Here is a 16,929-nt window from a genome sequence, read left to right as displayed (position 1 = left end):
GCTAGCACCCGTGCTATAACAGACTGTTACTTAATGTCTTTTATCATATACAGTGGGGGAAAAAAGTATTTAGTCAGCCACCAATTGTGCAAGTTCTCCCACTTAAAAAGATGAGAGGCCTGTAATTTTCCTCCTAGGTATACCTCAACTATGATAAAATGAGAAAAAATAATCCAGAAAATCACATTGTCTGATTTTTAAAGAATTTATTTGCAAATGATGGTGGAAAATAAGTATTTGGTCAATAACAAAAGTTCATCTCAATACTTTGTTATATACCCTTTGTTGGCAATGACAGAGGTCAAACGTTTTCTGTAAGTCTTCACAAGGTTTTTACACACTGTTGCTGGTATTTTTGGCCCATTCCTCCATGCGGATCTCCTCTAGAGCAGTGATGTTTTGGCGCTGTCGCTGGGCAACACGGACTTTCAACTCCCTCCAAAGATTTTCTATGGGGTTGAGATCTGGAGACTGGCTAGGCCACTCCAGGACCTTGAAATGCTTCTTACGAAGCCACTCCTTCGTTGCCAGGGCCGTGTGTTTGGGATCATTGTCATGCTGAAAGACCCAGCCACGTTTCATCTTCAATGCCCTTGCTGATGGAAGGAGGTTGTCACTCAAAATCTCACGATACATGGCCCCATTCATTCTTTCCTTTACACGGATCAGTCGTCCTGGTCCCTTTGCAGAAAAACAGCCCCAAAGCATGATGTTTCCACCCCCATGTTTCACAGTAGGTATGGTGTTCTTTGGATGCAACTCAGCATTCTTTCTCCTCCAAACACGTCTAGTTGAGTTTTTACCAAAAAGTTCTATTTTGGTTTCATCTGACCATATGACATTCTCCCAATCCTCTTCTTGATCATCTAAATGCCCTCTAGCAAACTTCAGACGGGCCTGGACATGTACTGGCTTAAGCAGGGGGACACGTCTGGCACTGCAGGATTTGAGTCCCTGGCGGCGTAGTGTGTTACTGATGGTAGCCTTTGTTACTTTGGTCCCAGCTCTCTGCAGGTCATTGACTAGGTCCCCCCGTGTGGTTCTAGGATTTTTGCTCATCGTTCTTGTGATCATTTTGACCCCACTGGGTGAGATCTTGCGTGGAGCCCCAGATCGAGGGAGATTATCAGTGGTCTTGTATGTCTTCCATTTTCTAATAATTGCTCCCACAGTTGATTTCTTCACACCCAGCTGCTTACCTATTGCAGATTCAGTCTTCCCAGCCTGGTGCAGGTCTACAATTTTGTTTCGAGTGTCCTTTGACAGCTCTTTGGTCTTGGCCATAGTGGAGTTTGGATTGTGACTGTTTGAGGTTGTGGACAGGTCTCTTTTATACTGATAACGAGTTCAAACAGGTGCCATTAATACAGTTAACAAGTGGAGGACAGAGGAGGCTCTTAAAGAAGAAGTTACAGGTCTGTGAGAGCCAGAAATCTTGTTTGTTTGTAGCTGACCAAATACTTATTTTACCGAGGAACTTACCAATTAATTCATTAAAAATCCTACAATGTGATTTCCTGGATTCTTTCCTCCCATTCTGTCTCTTACAGTTGAGGTATACCTAGGATGAAAATTACAGGCTTCTCTCATATTTTTAAGTGGGAGAACTTGCAGAATTGGCAGCTGAATAAATACTTTTTTGCCCCACTGTATTTCCAGCTGGTTTTCATTTGTTGCACCGTTGTCAGTGTTCACACAATACTTAAAGCTGATCCCACTAATTATCTAAACATTACGTTTAATGCCCAGCAAATGACGGCAGGCATCAGTACTGAAACTCAGGCATCTTCATTAAAATCTCAATTAAATCCAGCCCTGTGGCTCAGTATGACAGTTACAATACTGTAACCTAAGACCCATTAACACATCCACCCTGCTGTCTGATCCTGTCCTCAATCAGATCAGATTTGTTTTTTGGGACTCAGTCTGCAGTCCTATCTTCAACTCTGTAATACATATGTCTGTGTGTGTGTGTGTGTGTGTGTGTGTGTGTGTGTGTGTGTGTGTGTGTGTGTGTGTGTGTGTGTGCGTGCGTGCATGCGTGCATGCGTGCGTGTGTTACCAGCTACTTAATGGCACCATGCGATACACCCCACCCCTATTGCGATACAGTTTGATTCAACATTATGCGATTCGGGGCGATTAAAAATATTGATACTTCAATATGGTACGACAGAGGATTTTGTTTTATTCCTTATATGCAGCAAATCATACATTAACAAAAAAGTGCTTTACATATTTGGTTCTCTCTACTTGTACTGCACATCCCATCAAGCTGTTTCTTTTTTTACCTTAAACAAAATAAACACTTGGACCTTTCACAAACTGGCCTTTTCACTAGTATAGTAGTGTTCTCTGTCTCCAGAGTACAGTGCAATGTTGTAACCAGGGCTGCACATAACTGGTGCGCCAAAAAAAGAGCACCGGGTCATTTGAAAAAAGGCGCATTTGCGTACCAACAGTGAGAGAGAGAGAGAGAGAGAGAGAGAGAGAGAGAGAGAGAGAGAGAAGAGAGGAGAGAGAGAAGAGAAGAGAGGAGAGAGAGAGAGAGAGAAAGATATTTGCGAGTTGCATATTAACTGAGGGCCGGCCCGTAGCACTGGCGTTACAACTTTTCGCCTAGGGCGCCAGATCTTGGGAGGAGCTGCGCTGGCCGTTCTGGGAGGGAAAACATTTTTTTTGACCGTTGGTGCTCATCCTAATTTTCGGCCTTGATGTAACAATATTCATAATTAAGTAAATGTAACACCCTTTTCACCCCGGTTACACGTTTCATTTGCCCTGTACGATGGGCGCTGTAAGTGATGAAAATGGGAGATGTTGGCTTATCTGGCGCCCGCAGCTCACTGCCAAAATGCGAGTGAATGTGGGAGAGAGGGAGGGTGCACCGGTACCGGCGCTGTTGTTATTAGAATCTGGTGCTAGCTGCTCTAACGGATATAAGAAGAAGATGTTTCTACAATAATGTGGAGGGAGAGTCCTCTCCAGTCAGACTGAGAGGCTGATAACTCCAGCTCAGTGAGGTAAAGGACTCTTGACCTGTGTTTAGATAGTTCACTTTAGTCTAAGTTCAAACGGTTTGGTCACAATTTATGTAAACACGTATTTCCAAGGCACTCCTTTATAATTATTGGGATAAACAGGTTTGAAATCATTCCAATGTATACTATAGGACAGTAACCAAAGATATCCTTTAAAATTGGAGATACAAAAAAAAAGTGCATAAATAAATAAATGTTAAGGTAAAATAAGATATGAATGAACAACACAAATAAAACAAGTTACATTAATTTGTTATTGGCTATGGTAGGTTATTGGTTATGTTCACCAGCTGTTGACTTGTGGATGCAAGCAGCTAATCGCAGACTCAACCAGAGAGAAAGTAGTAGGCCTACATCATCAGCTACCATGTCTGACAGAGAGGAAGACAGTGAGGAGAACAGTGAGGAGGGTATGACAGCTTGTAGGATTACTGGTCGGGCTAATGTTGTCTTGTGTTCACCTCTGCATGTGTGTTCTGTGTTCAGTGCCGTGTGTCTGGCAAATAAAGTCAAGACCCCCTCAAAAGTTACGGTTTATTTCATTTTAAGGATGAGCACCAAGCAACATCTCCAGGTGCTCCTTTGAGAACCGGGGCAAAAAAGTTATATGCACCCCTGGTTATAACAACTCACAGTTAAACAATTTAAGGATGCATTGCCCATGATTAACAATGTGCAAATAACAACTACCATAGTACATATGCCAGACCGCACTGGGCCCATGGAAACATCCACAGCTGCCAGCCTGATGTGCTTAACACTCATAGGCCAATTCACCAGTGAGCAGAAAGCAGTGCATGGTTTCTATCTGAACAATAAAAAATACAAATAACCTTTCACAAACAGCTCTATCATAACTGCTTACAGTAAGGAAGACATTTAAACTATGATTGGCAGTCACAGGCTGCTGTAAGCTAAACACCTCTCTCTGACAGAACACCTCACTGAGTGATTTAACTCATATGTCTAACTTTCAGGTTTCTCTTTTCAGCCACAGACGCCATGTCGCCTCTTTATGTGGGTCGCTAACTTCCTCGTACTACTTGTGTACTTTAAAGCGAGCCGAAGTGTTGCCAAACGCTTGACTTATAGGTATTTTTCGGTGCGCTGTGTTTCTCTTTCTCCTCGATTTCCATGTGTGTTGATAACTGAGACTCTCGGCCTCCGTTGTGCGAAGCAAAGATCAAAGATCGTCTCTGCTGAGTGCTGACAGGATGAGAGGATATTATATGAATGAATCTTTTTTTTACCGATGCAAAGACGCTACAATCGATGCATTGCAAGTTCAACCCAAACTGTAGCCGATGTGCACTCTTTCAACCGGTGCACTCGCATCTTGAACGTTTATGCCGGTCCACTGATGTGAATCGGTGAATCTTAACATCCCTACCGTCTACCCATCCTGATAATTTCCCTGTAATCTAAAGCTCGGCTGCTCATCTCCGTTTTTTCTTAGCTATGCCTGTGCATGTGTGTGTCACCATTTTGTTTTCTGAGAACAATAGTAAACCAGTAATTCACCAATGACAACAACAACAACAACAGGCACGAGTGAACTTCAGCATTTCCTTAAATAACAAAGTACCGAAGTGTGTGTTCGTGTGTGTAGGCAAGCGTAAGGGATTGTAGATTTAAATGTTTTGCATTTAACATAAGGTCTAGTGTATAACATGTTACAGTGTGTGAAAAACAGTGTACGTGAGGTAGGATGAATTAAGCGAATGAGTGTGTACTCATCAGCTGATTTAACCCGGTTGGTTGAGTTTGTATGTACAGACATTTAAACCCCAGCTGCACTTACTGTTAAATCACAGGCTCAGCTGATTGCTGAGTTATTCTGGACTTGAGGCGACTCAATCATGACCTCTTGAGAAGTTCAGTACCTAAATATGACCATGTTTAGAAAGCTGGTGCCAGTGAAAAAGGAGCTAGTTGAAGCAATCTGACAACAAGTAAAGCTGTGTTATAAACGAGACATTAGCTCACTCAGCCAGACTACGTCACAATGTGATGCACAATCCCTCTTTTTCTTCTACGAGCAACAAGGGCCTGGGCCTCAGCCTTGCTACTACAGCTGAAGGACAGCACTGGGCCGTCTGCACCCTGTAACAGCCCGGGCTGAATGATGGCTTTGGGTTAGGGAGAAACTGCTGACAGTGAGATGGGACGCTGCTCATTTCAAACAGCTGGCTGGATGCACAGCCCACAGAGACAATATATGAGAAGACATAAACAGTTCACCCACCAACACCATCCGCCTGATTCAACCACAAAAGCTTCCTGGCTTCGCCCTCACTGGCTTATCCTCCAACCAGGTCCTCGACACTACCCCGGCCTGGGAAGAAATAGTCCTAGCTCCAATTTCACAATGTAATCAAAACACTAGGCTTTGTGGGAGCGCCCAGAGGATAGGAGCCGGGCAAAGTGGTGGGACAGGGAGGAGGAAGACTTGGACAGGGAGGAGAAGAAGGAAGGGGATCAGGCCTTAGTTCATGTAACCAAGGTCAGCTGGAGGAAAAACACAATAATCCTTGGCTGAGGCAAAAACAGTAAGAGTCCAAGGAAAGAGGGCCGACCGAGGAAGGGAAATATGAAAACAAAAAATAAAAGTCTCAGTGGAGAGGGCTCCGCGTGCCTGGCTTGAGCTTCTAGTTTGGCCTGGGGAGGAGTAATTGGGAGCAGCCGTTGACTCTTTAAATAGCTGCGGAGTGTGGAGGGATGCGGTTAGGAGGGAAGTGGACTTGACACCGCAGGAGGAGGAAACAAATCCCATGAGCCATTGTGTAATTCAGATGAATTGAAGGAAATAGTTGAAATGGCTTGAGTGATCACCCCCTAGAGACATATGGCTATTTTAGTGTTAACATCAGCAAAAGGCCAAATAACTATCTCCTCATATGCGAATACAAATTAGTGAAGGCTACTTTTCCTCTGTATGTTTAATTGTTCCATGAGCATTAGTAGGAAAGAAGGAGACATTTGAATTCACTACCTGTAGAAGTTCAGTATTCCTATCGTGCTCTTTCCAATCTTTCCATGGCTCCCTGAGGACGTGGCCAAACCTGGGAAGGAGACAAGGCGTTAGAAAATTCCACAGAAATAATTTTAACAGCGTTATTCACTAAAAGCCAAAAGCTGGATATAAAGTACAACCCAAACGCTCTGAGGAACCACAATGTAGACCAGGATAGGAGTGAACAAATGGAAGACTGCAAACAGGGCTTGAACAATTTGCAACACCCGACATATCTTCTGAATTCATGCTACACAGGCCTTTGCTTGGCACAACATGACACAGGGAATATCTATCTTCTAATTGAGTCAAAGGTGCATACTTTAGTTTGATTCAAAACAACATGAGTCCGGAGAGTTTAAAATGACCTGTACTTCAGAGAAAATTTGCAAATATAAATGAATATTGATGAAATGTTAATGTGTTGCTCATATATAAAATGCTCTCATTCCTTTCAGTCATGGATTACTTATAGAATAAGCACTTCCTAAGTTAAATCCAAAATGCTTGCCAACAATAACCCTTAGATAATTTGTTGTGATTGTTCAGGGCTTGCACGTTTCCTCTATTTCCTGTTTACAATGACAACAGCAACGGTCTTGTTTACCAATAGGGCAACAAGGTCTGCAGTATAGAAAGTGTTATTTTATTATTATCTGTTGATACATAGCGAATTTTGAATCAAAAATAATTTCAGGTTAAATATCACACTTGTCCCAAGTTCAAACAGTAGCTAAACTAGAAAATAAAATGTTGCAGCTTTAGTCTGGACTATATTCGGGCTAATGGGCTAACTTCTATATAAAAAGCAAACAAAAACGTTTCTTTTTGGCTTTAGCAGCCCTTTTCCGTAGGCACAGGCTCCTGAAGCTGTAAAGCAGCTCCATTCCAGCCACAGGAGATCCAAATGACTGTCATTGTCTAGGAATGCTGCCCTAACTTGTATGAAGCTTGGTCAAACTTCTAGCTTTTTTCAATCTACCCTCAAGGTTGTAAAAAATAGGAAAAAGTGTTTTTTAGGCTGTATAGCCCTCTGCCAGCTGCTCCTACCTCTGCCCTCTGGCCAGGATTCCTTTGGGTCTCGTTTTGGGGAGAGTTCCTCAGGTGAGAAGCTGGCTTCGCTGCAAGATGCTCACTAACTCATCATGTATTGTTCCTATTAGTCTTTGAGCCAGACTGCGAGGGTGAGGACTGAAGCTGAACTGTAGGAAAACAAGTTTCAAGTTGAAAGCTGTTTGGTGAAGTTGTGTGTGAGATTGATGGGCTGATAGGATTGATGTGAAAGGAACAGGAAGGATTGTGGTCATGCTCTGATGTTTCTTCCCCTCAGTGAGTTACCTACTCAGGGATTTAAGTTGACCTGCATCACACAATGGTTCTTCAGGACAAGCAAACAGAGGACAGATAGCAGAGTCTGCAGCACCTTTACTTTGACAACATTAGTGGTAGGGCTGCTCGATTATGGCAAAAATCATAATCTCGATTATTTGGGTAAATAATTGATATCACGATTATTAAAAAACGATTATCCATTTACTTTGAAAATATCCATTTATTGGAGAAAAAAAATGTGAACAGTATATTTTTAACAGTTGATTACCCTGAACTTTAAGTATAATTCAACTGAAAAACCAATAATTTAAAAAAAAGAAATCGTTTTATTTCGATTATGTTGTTTTCATAATCGTTGCAAGCCAAAATCGTAATTGCGATTAAAATACGATTAATTGAGCAGCCCTAATTAGTGGATGTGTTCAGTTTTGTGAGACTAGCAGCTAGTGCTCTTCAGCCACTAGCTCTTTTAAGGCCAGGCAAAAGAAGAAAACTTATGTAAGGGCATTCACACAATTACAGCCAAGCGCACTCTCACGTTGAGGGGCGACTTGAATCCGGATGCATTTAGGCCTTAATAGTCCCTTTTGTGGCCATGAAAGAGAATGTGCCAATTCAAGCCAGGCCTCCTATTGTTAGGTAATGTACAGTGACTCAACTGGTGACATTGCCAAAAACAGTCACCAGCCAAAAAAGGCGGTCAAGCATAAACAACCCCCAACCCCACCAAAAAACTCTATATGGAGAGAGATCACACTCGGGAGTCCCCTCAAACACTTCTACGGCCCCAAATACCTGGGAATCTTATAAAACCCAGACAAGAAAACTCAAATCAGGATAACATGGGAAACAAAAGATCACTGCCACAGCACAGCGGAGGCAGAGGGGCATCTGTTCTGTAAACAGGAGGTTCAACCTTCAAAGTAAGTACTACAAACTAAAACCGTCACTAAAAAGATTCTCGTGGGAAAAACAAAACTTCAAAAAGAGGTCATTTCCAGGCATTATATTATGTCCTAAAATTAGTGTGAGCTTTCATCCTTGACTGGTTGGCCATGGTGTTGAAATTTGGTAAACATGCTAGTACCATAATGTTCTTTTTCGTTTTACTGCCTTCTTAATTTGGTCAGTTCATACGAGCTGGAACATGAGTATATTCCAAACACATAAAAAAGCCGGCTCTTCACAGAAGGAAATGACACAACGTCACCAAAACCAACAGTGCCACCATTCGTGAGGTTGGTAAGCTGTCGGCCTTAAAGCTACCATTGACAGGCTGCCTTTGGCTGTGGCCGCTCTGTAATTAAAAAGCCAGAAATTTCATCTTTTTCCCCTCTCTTTCCCTTGGAAAAAATAAACAGGGTCTAAATACAACTACTGACTCGCAGGCTTGTGGCAGAGAGCTGATGCCATCCTGCTTCATTCCTAAATCCACATCTGGTCATTCAACCTCATAATGAACAAAGGTTATATCAACAAATCCCACCATAAAGAGGCAGTAAAGACAGCTTAAGTGATCAACTGAAACTGAAATAGTGTTGTGGTCAAATTCCTTAGAGCCAAAATCGAATGTGTCACTGAATCCAAACGGCAGAAATCTTCCTTGGAATTAATCTTTTAACTTTAAAGCAAACTAATGAGACCGGGCTGCTGTCGCTAAGCCTTAATGAGTTAGAGGATGAACGCTTTCCAGTGACAGCTTGGTCATTAAGTCTAACAAGATTCTCTCACTAGTTCCACTGCAGGGCCTCGCACGGCTTAGTACGGTATAGTTAGGCCCTGGTAGGCTAGACTCACTTTATGCTGCATTTCCATTACAGTTTAGTAGCTGGGGCAGTAACTATAGTAACGCAGTGTAGGCGGAGCCGTGACGTCATCTTCAATGCGAAACACAAAACCAACATCAGCCGTTAGCTGTTAGCACTCAGAGCTCACAGCTCCTCATATCTGTTCAGAAACTAGACAAAAGTTAAACAAGTACAAACCACAGACTGTCTGTGTCATGGAGAATACAGTCGCTGCTTTATTTATGTCTGTAGGCCGTTGTTGTGAGTGTGGACGGTCGGAGCATATACTGCGTTAGCTTAGCCGATCTGCATTTAGAAAACATCTATTTTAAAAAGGTTTTTCGTCTGCCGTCTGTCTGCAGACTTGTCAAAGCATTAATTCACTTTTCATTTTCAATTTTTACTAACCGGTATCAGTATGTTGTTACTTCGGCATCATTTTGAAACGTGTATTTCAATGAAATCACGGTCAAATATGTTCATTTAGTTGTAGTTGTAGCCCCCATGTCAGCGATTCTCTCACTAGTTTAGCATATTCAGCCCGGTTGTTGGCCCGGAAAGAACCTTGATTTTGGAGAGCCAGAAAAACTGTGAAACAGTACCCGTTAGCCGGAACTACCCCTAATGGAAACGCAACAAAAAGCGGGCCGGGTTTAGTACGGCACGCTTAAACCGTGCTACGCGCTACAGTGGAAATGCGCCATAACTGTGTTCTCACACATGACAGCCAGCATACTGTGTCTATGGCCATTTCATTCACTTGCCCCACCATGTTTTTCTAACAGCATGCAAAAAAGGATAAACCCATAATCGTAATCTGACAACAACACATGGTATGTGTACCAGTTCCCCCAACTCGTATTGGTGATGATTGATTTTTCTTTGATTCAGTGGGGGAAACAAACACTCAGCTATTCCTGCGATGCCTACTTCATTATGAAGGCTTTTAAAGCCTATAAATGTGACAAACATTCCTTAAATATAGAAGGATTCAGATATGTTAATTATCTCTTATCTAGACACTCCACCTCATCATGAGTCTAAATGTGATTTTAAAATAATGCTGAATTTGCCCCAATCCCATTTCCTTTGGCAGGCTTAGAAACACTATTCTCTTAAACATACCCTTAAGGCCCAAACATACTAAGGAGATGTGTTGCCGCTGTTCAATGCAGGGCCATCAGTGAGCGTCTGTAAGAGTTGCCGATGGAAATGATGACCAAAACTACGTCAACACGTTGAGACTTCAGGCATGCTAGCAGCTCATGAGGCAGTAGTTAGGCACAGTAATTATTAGGGATGCACCGAATATTCAGCCACCGAAAATTATCGGCCGAAAATGGTTTTCCTTTCGGCTTTCGGTCGAAAGGGTTTTAGCACCGAAAAAATATCACCGAATGTCAGAGAAGGGTTACGTTGATCATACTCCGCATATTTGTCCGGGTGTTTTAATTTCAAGTGGTGGAGTAATCCCGAAGTGGTGAAAGTCTTTGCATTTACACCCCCTCGAGAAATGTCAGCTGAACACGTTTTACAAATCGGCAGACATGTTGGCTATGAGCCAGCCGCGAGCATGGTCGCGCGCCGTGCTTGTCGCCGCGTTTTTATTACATCATCACAACAACACGTTAGGTTACCAAACTTATAGGTGCATTTGTTGTTGTTGAAGGCCTGGCTGTTACAGTCTTTATTTACATTATTTTGTTGTAGGCCTACTGGCCTAGATGTTTATGCAGTTTTAAAGCACCTTGGCTTTGTTCTGAATGCACTTTGTTGTAGTTATCCTACAGAGAAAAGAAAATGCACTTGACTTGGAATTAATGTACTGTATGCATTCAAAACTGCTGAATAAATGTTTTATGGACCCATAATAGAGTTAAGTTAAGTTAAGTTAAGTTAAGTTAAGTTAAGTTAAGTTAAGTTAAGTTAAGTTAAGTTAAGTTAAGTTAAGTTAAGTTAAGTTATAATCATGTCTTTTTCCATAATCAGGTAGCTGAACAACATTGGTAAAAAACGTATACATTATATATATATATATATATATATATATATATATATATATATATATATATATATTTCTATTAATAATTTTTGGCCTTTCGGCATTCGGCCAACTGTTTCCTATTTTCGGTATCGGTTTCGGCCAAGAATTTCCCATTCGGTGCACCCCTAGTAATTATCTTATTAACCAGTTGCATCTTAGCCTGCTGACAATTGCTAATTACTAAACTAGTACAGCTGAGGCTAGTGTTTTCAGTTGTTCAGGTATTTGTTCATGAATCAAAGCACTGGACACATCCCATCCTGACGGTGAACATGTTTGCGAGTACCATAATCCATCCAACATTTGTTGAAAAAGTTAACCCAACACAACAAATGACAAACTTTAGTCTTATAGGAAAAGTCGATAGGCTTCTTCCTCTGGGGAACATGAATATCAAAATTCCATGGCAATCCAAATGTTGTGCAATGTTTAATCTGGACAAAGTGACATCTAAATGGGACTCTTAACACGCATATTTATCTTACTTTTGTAACAGAGAAAGGCTTTTCATAGGGACACAGGGTTGCAGGTTAATCCCGCACTGACAGGGTCAATGATTATCATCTGACCTGGCTCTGCAACATCCTCACTGCCACTGAACAATGATGGCTTTGGAGACAGGCTTTACTATTTGAAAATCTTAATTGACTTTCATGTCATTTGAACATTTGTGCAGCATCCTGACTCATTTAAAAAGAGACAGGAAGCTAGAACAGGTTTTCAAAGAGACCGAAAGAAAATAAGTTGTTGGGCAACAGACAGAAACTGCATGGATTGAGCAGAACTACAGTTGCCCATTGGATGGGCACAGAAACCTGTGTGACAGCAGCAGTCTCATGTGAAGGACTGTGAATGAATCAACGTGGGTTAAATCAACTCCTCTTGTGTAAAGGAAGCTTCAGTAAAAACACACTTTTTCTAGCTCAATTTTTACCATCTCATGGATTCTCTGGATAGACCCTCCAGAAAAACGCGGGCAAAAATCCTTGATTATGCGGGCTAAAATCCTTGATTATGCGATTAAACATGCAGGGTTTTTATGCGGTGAAATTGCGGGAAGTTGCGAAAAAGAATAGATTTTTTTTAAAATATTGGGCTGTCTTATTTATTCTCTCTCACACACAACCTGCCACTAACGTTAAAACCCTTTCCTATTCAATTAAACACATTCAATGTTTATTTATTGTAAAAGCAATTGGACACACACACACCCCCCCCCCCACACACACACACACCTCATTCTGTTTTCATTTACTCGTTCGTTATCTGAGCAGCTTCAATCTTGTAGGCTACTCACTTCGTTTCTTGTAGCCCTCGAAAGGGTTTTGGAGGTTGATGCCTCGGTGAACGTGAGTTGAATGGCTTTCTTGTCCGCAGCAGCAGAAAGCATTTTCAAATGTTTGAATGAATCAAAGTGGGTCGTCACCGTCGATTTTCTCTTATGCTCCAACACACAGTTGCACGGGGTGCAGAATAGTTTCCCCCCACTTTTGTGAAAGACATTGGGGTACTGCTTTGCCCGGTCTTTATTCGAAATGTTCGTCGGTAAATGAGATGGATCAGATTTTTTCCTCTTGGTGTTTCCTCTCTCGTGTGAGTTCCACACGTTCACTCTACGGTGTTGTTTACCTTCTGTGATGCGCGAGCTGATGCCGTCACGTCATCATCATTATCACTACTTCAAGTCAAGACGAGTTAACTTTTTTTCTTCTCAACTTTGTGTGGAAAAATGCGGGGATTATGCGCCCTTTTAATAAATATTTGCCATTTTGCGGTAAATTATGCGATCACATAATCGCGTTTTTCTGGAGGGTCTATCTGGAAACTTCACTGTCACACATCTGCAGAGACTCAAATTCAAAGACTGAAACCCAGCCCCCATCACAATTCATGCAAATAGAGAAAGGATGAAGCAAGTGTGAACTTGTTCTTTGCTTTAAGATGACGCTCGATAATGAATCGGATATGAGGGAGCAGAGGCCCGGGGGCAATCAATGAGGATATCCCCCAGTGCCACCGCGCCAAACCCAGGAAGCCTACTGTATTTAGAACAGCTGTTCACCAGGCTAGACTCTGTACATATAGAGCTGTGTCAGTGAAAATTAAACCATTCATTTAAAAAAAGAAAAAAAAGCATTTAACATGATTCATGTTTTCTATGCATATAAATGATGTGTTTCAAGCAGTTTGAAAAATGTTCAACCCGTTTCTTCTCCGAAATCGGCCCACAGTTGACTTGCATCCTAATCTGTCTGATTTTGAAAAACCCAGCCAGGCCGACGCCTAATTCACTACATTTCATGGATGTTTGTTTTCATTTCTTCTTGATTATGGGAAGAAAATGACATCACGTCGATGCAATGTTTCCACTACAGTCAGCGGAGGCAGCCATCTCTGAAAGACTACCCAACACTCTTGTTGGATATTATTATTTAACATTTGATGAAATCCCAAAAGCACATTCACAGGTTTTTTTATCCACTTCTGCTTTTGAAGAAAGTGATGCTCCACACTGTAAAAAAAGTTAATAGTCTTATCCTTTTAAACAATATTGTTCTGTTTATCCTGTACCCTTGCATGTATATCTCTATATCTAATTCCTCTACAAAGCTCCAATGTTGTCCAAAAACTTAAAAAGTTGCACGGGCACTGTTTTTTAAGGTCATGTGATATAATTCAAAGCTGCTAAATGGACCTGGAGGTGAGATGTTTTGTCATCTGCTGTCAAGAATGAACTTTGAAACTCAACTTTAAAGCCAAAATGGACTTTGCAAATCTACATTTCAATTTCCGCTTTTATTTCCATTAAAAGATTTGAAAAGCAAACCTTAACGGATCAAATGTCGCAGAGATTAGTGTACTGCAATTAGTATGAGACCTAAATGAGGCCATCACTTTCTAAGTTAAAGGATAAAGGGTCATGGGGTCCTTCTAGTAATCAGTTTGGTGTCCATGATCAATAGGCAGCAGACTGCACATGTGTGGTGTGATCAATAAGGGCCCGGGGTTGTCTCTGGTCTGAGAACATGACATCATCAGCATAGTACAAACTGAGCAGCCAGCTGAGGGTTTCAGTATTTGGAGGGAAAATTCTGTCTGACATACAGGTCAATCTGAAGGAGTTACTAAAGCTCTACAGTTTGGAAAATATTATAGTTTTTAGATTTACATTTAATATGCTGATCGTCCAATTAATTCATCAAAAACATTTAGAAGCACAGAACCAAAACTGTAAGACATTAGATGGCTTTGTCACATCAGTTTCTACTGTCTCATTCATCAAATATTAAAGGTCCCTTTGTCATGGCCATTTCTACTGATCATGATTCCATTGTTGAGGTCTACTAGAATAGATTTATATTGTTCAATTTTCCAAACTCAAATTGATTTCTCATACTGCATCTCTGTATAAGTATGTGTATTCACTCTGTCCTAAACGGCTTGTTGGAGCTCCAGTTGTTAATATAGTAAGGGTTAACCCTCAAGCAGAGTAATGGAATTCACCAAAAGCATTCCTACTAACGGATAGTAAGAAGTGTGTGTGTTAACATCACAGACAAGTTTCTTTTGGAGGCCCCGGCACCATCTTCCTGCTACTGAGGTCTAATGCTGTGTGAGAAGGCAATGTGCAGATGACTGTAACATAAGCTCATTCTCAAACAGTGAACATAAAGGCAATACACAATCATTCTGAGCTACTCCAGTGGAAACAGCGTTTAATGTGTTTGTGTTAAACACAGCAATAATGTGACAACGGGAGGTGATTTGTGCTGTAAAACTTTTACAGCTCCTCCGCTGATCATGGCTCCTGCAGGCTAACGCATGAGGTCAACCACCAGCACAAAACTTCTCTGCTCCTCACATCAATTGGCCAGCTTTTAGACATGCAACAATTCTTTATTTATGCCAGCCAATAATAATATAATGTTTGTTTTGCAGAAGCATCATGTGTTTAGTCTGTCGGGAACTGTTTTTATAACAATACATACACTGAACAAAAATATAAACGCAACACTTTTGTTTTGGCTCCCATTTTTCATGAGATGAACTCAAAGATCTAAAACATTTTCTACATACACAAAATAACCATTTATCTCAAATATTGTTCACAAATCTGAAAAAAATCTGTGATAGTGAGCACTTCTCCTTTGCCGAGATAATCCATCCCACGTCACAGGTGTGGCATATCAAGATGCTGATTAGACAGCACGATTATTGCACAGGTGTGCCTTAGGCAATAAAAGGCCACTCTGAAACGTGCATTTTTGCTTTATTCGGGGGATCTGGGGGGGTCCGAAAACCAGTCAGTATCTGGTGTGAGGGTTAGGATTAGGGTTAGGGTTAGGGTAATGTTGTGAATCGAGTGGCCCATGGTGGTGGTGGGTTTATGGTATGGGCAGGCGTATGTTATGGACGATGAACACAGGCCACTCGATTCACAACATTACCCTTACCCTTACCCTAACCCTAATCCTAACCCTCACACCAGATACTGACTGATTTTCGGACCCCCCCAGACCCCCCCAATAAAGCAAAAATTCATGTTTCAGAGTGGCCTTTTATTGTGGCCAGCCTAAGGCACACCTGTGCAATAATCATGCTGTCTAATCAGCATCTTGATACTGTCAGCGATGTTAATTGCTGACAGTATACAATCTGTCAAAGGGAACCAGGAAAATAAAAATTAACAAGAATATGAAAAAAGGACTTGCTTCATAAAGCAGTCATTTGGAACAATTAAATACAAATAAGGATAGATGCATGTATGTATGGAAATGCATTCCGACAGCAATGTTGCTTCAAGTCAAACTCTGGCTAAATCAGGTAACAGAAAAAAATCAATCTAAGTTGTGCCTGGCAGTGCAACATAATTTTAATATTAACAATGAATATTGAATGTTTTAACAATTAAATCAATTTTTTTTTGTTTTTAATTGAATACATTTGCAAGGTAAAAGCTGCTAGGGTGCCTGGTCTAGGTTTGTAATGGCACCATTTTCACATTAAAGTAGAACATGAATAGTTCATGTGCATAATTAATCTATCACTAGTGCAATGGGATTAAAAACAATAGTTTATTAAAAATCGAATTCTAGAGCTATTCTATGCTAATATGCTGCCTAGTTCCTCCACAGAGAGGCATTACTAATGAAGGCAGAGGTAACAAGAAATTGTTCTTTGTGTCAGCCAACTACACTTTTATCAGCGTGCTGCAATCCGTTATAATGCTCTGACAACTAATTGCCATCACATTTGTGTACCATGTGAAGCAGCAAGAAGAAAGTTTGGACAAACTGGACATGCAACATCAACATTCTCCCCCCTACAGAGTGCTGCATAACCCTGGAAACAGAGGCCTGGTTCATTTGCAGCCAGATTAAAGATAGTGAGGTGGAGCGGGTGGAAAAGATTATTCCTCGTAAGCAAGAAAGAAAACCTTTAAGCTCCCCATTAATAACATGAAGAGGGTGTTATTTATGAAAGCTGCCTCAAGGCTCTTTGCTATTCACACAGAAGTCTAGTATGTTGTAAGCCATTACATTACATTACATTACAACATCGAGAGCGACTCGAGGCCAGCGAAGTATCCACATCTGTGGATTGTGAAGTAGTCGCACAGTGGTTCTGATTTTACTCAGCAGGATTAAAGTACAGTAAACCAGGAATGGAACCAAAATGTTGGATCAGCTTAAGGAATGTCTAAATCAAAGC

At 41.2% G+C, this 16,929-nt stretch overlaps 2 protein-coding genes across 4 annotated transcripts in view; both read right to left on the bottom strand.

Moving 5' to 3' along the window:
* The window catches only part of plxnb1b (plexin b1b), a 164,398-nt gene that overhangs the window by 124,899 nt on the left and 22,570 nt on the right, over positions 1 to 16,929 (bottom strand). For all 3 annotated transcript variants that reach the window (XM_079681199.1, XM_079681198.1, XM_079681201.1), the window contains exon 2: positions 6,034 to 6,103. The gene's annotated coding sequence lies outside the window, so the exon portion shown is untranslated. The remainder of the gene's footprint in view (positions 1 to 6,033; positions 6,104 to 16,929) is intronic.
* LOC307039300 (zinc finger MYM-type protein 1-like) overlaps positions 7,129 to 16,929 on the bottom strand; it is a 111,369-nt gene continuing 101,568 nt past the window's right edge. The window contains exon 15 of the mRNA XM_079681207.1: positions 7,129 to 7,256. The gene's annotated coding sequence lies outside the window, so the exon portion shown is untranslated. The remainder of the gene's footprint in view (positions 7,257 to 16,929) is intronic.

The sequence above is a fragment of the Notothenia rossii genome (assembly GCF_949606895.1).
Source record: "Notothenia rossii genome assembly, chromosome: 5".
Lineage (NCBI taxonomy): Eukaryota > Metazoa > Chordata > Actinopteri > Perciformes > Nototheniidae > Notothenia > Notothenia rossii.
Note: the sequence above shows the minus strand (reverse complement) of the source record. Positions and strands in the feature narration are given on the sequence as shown.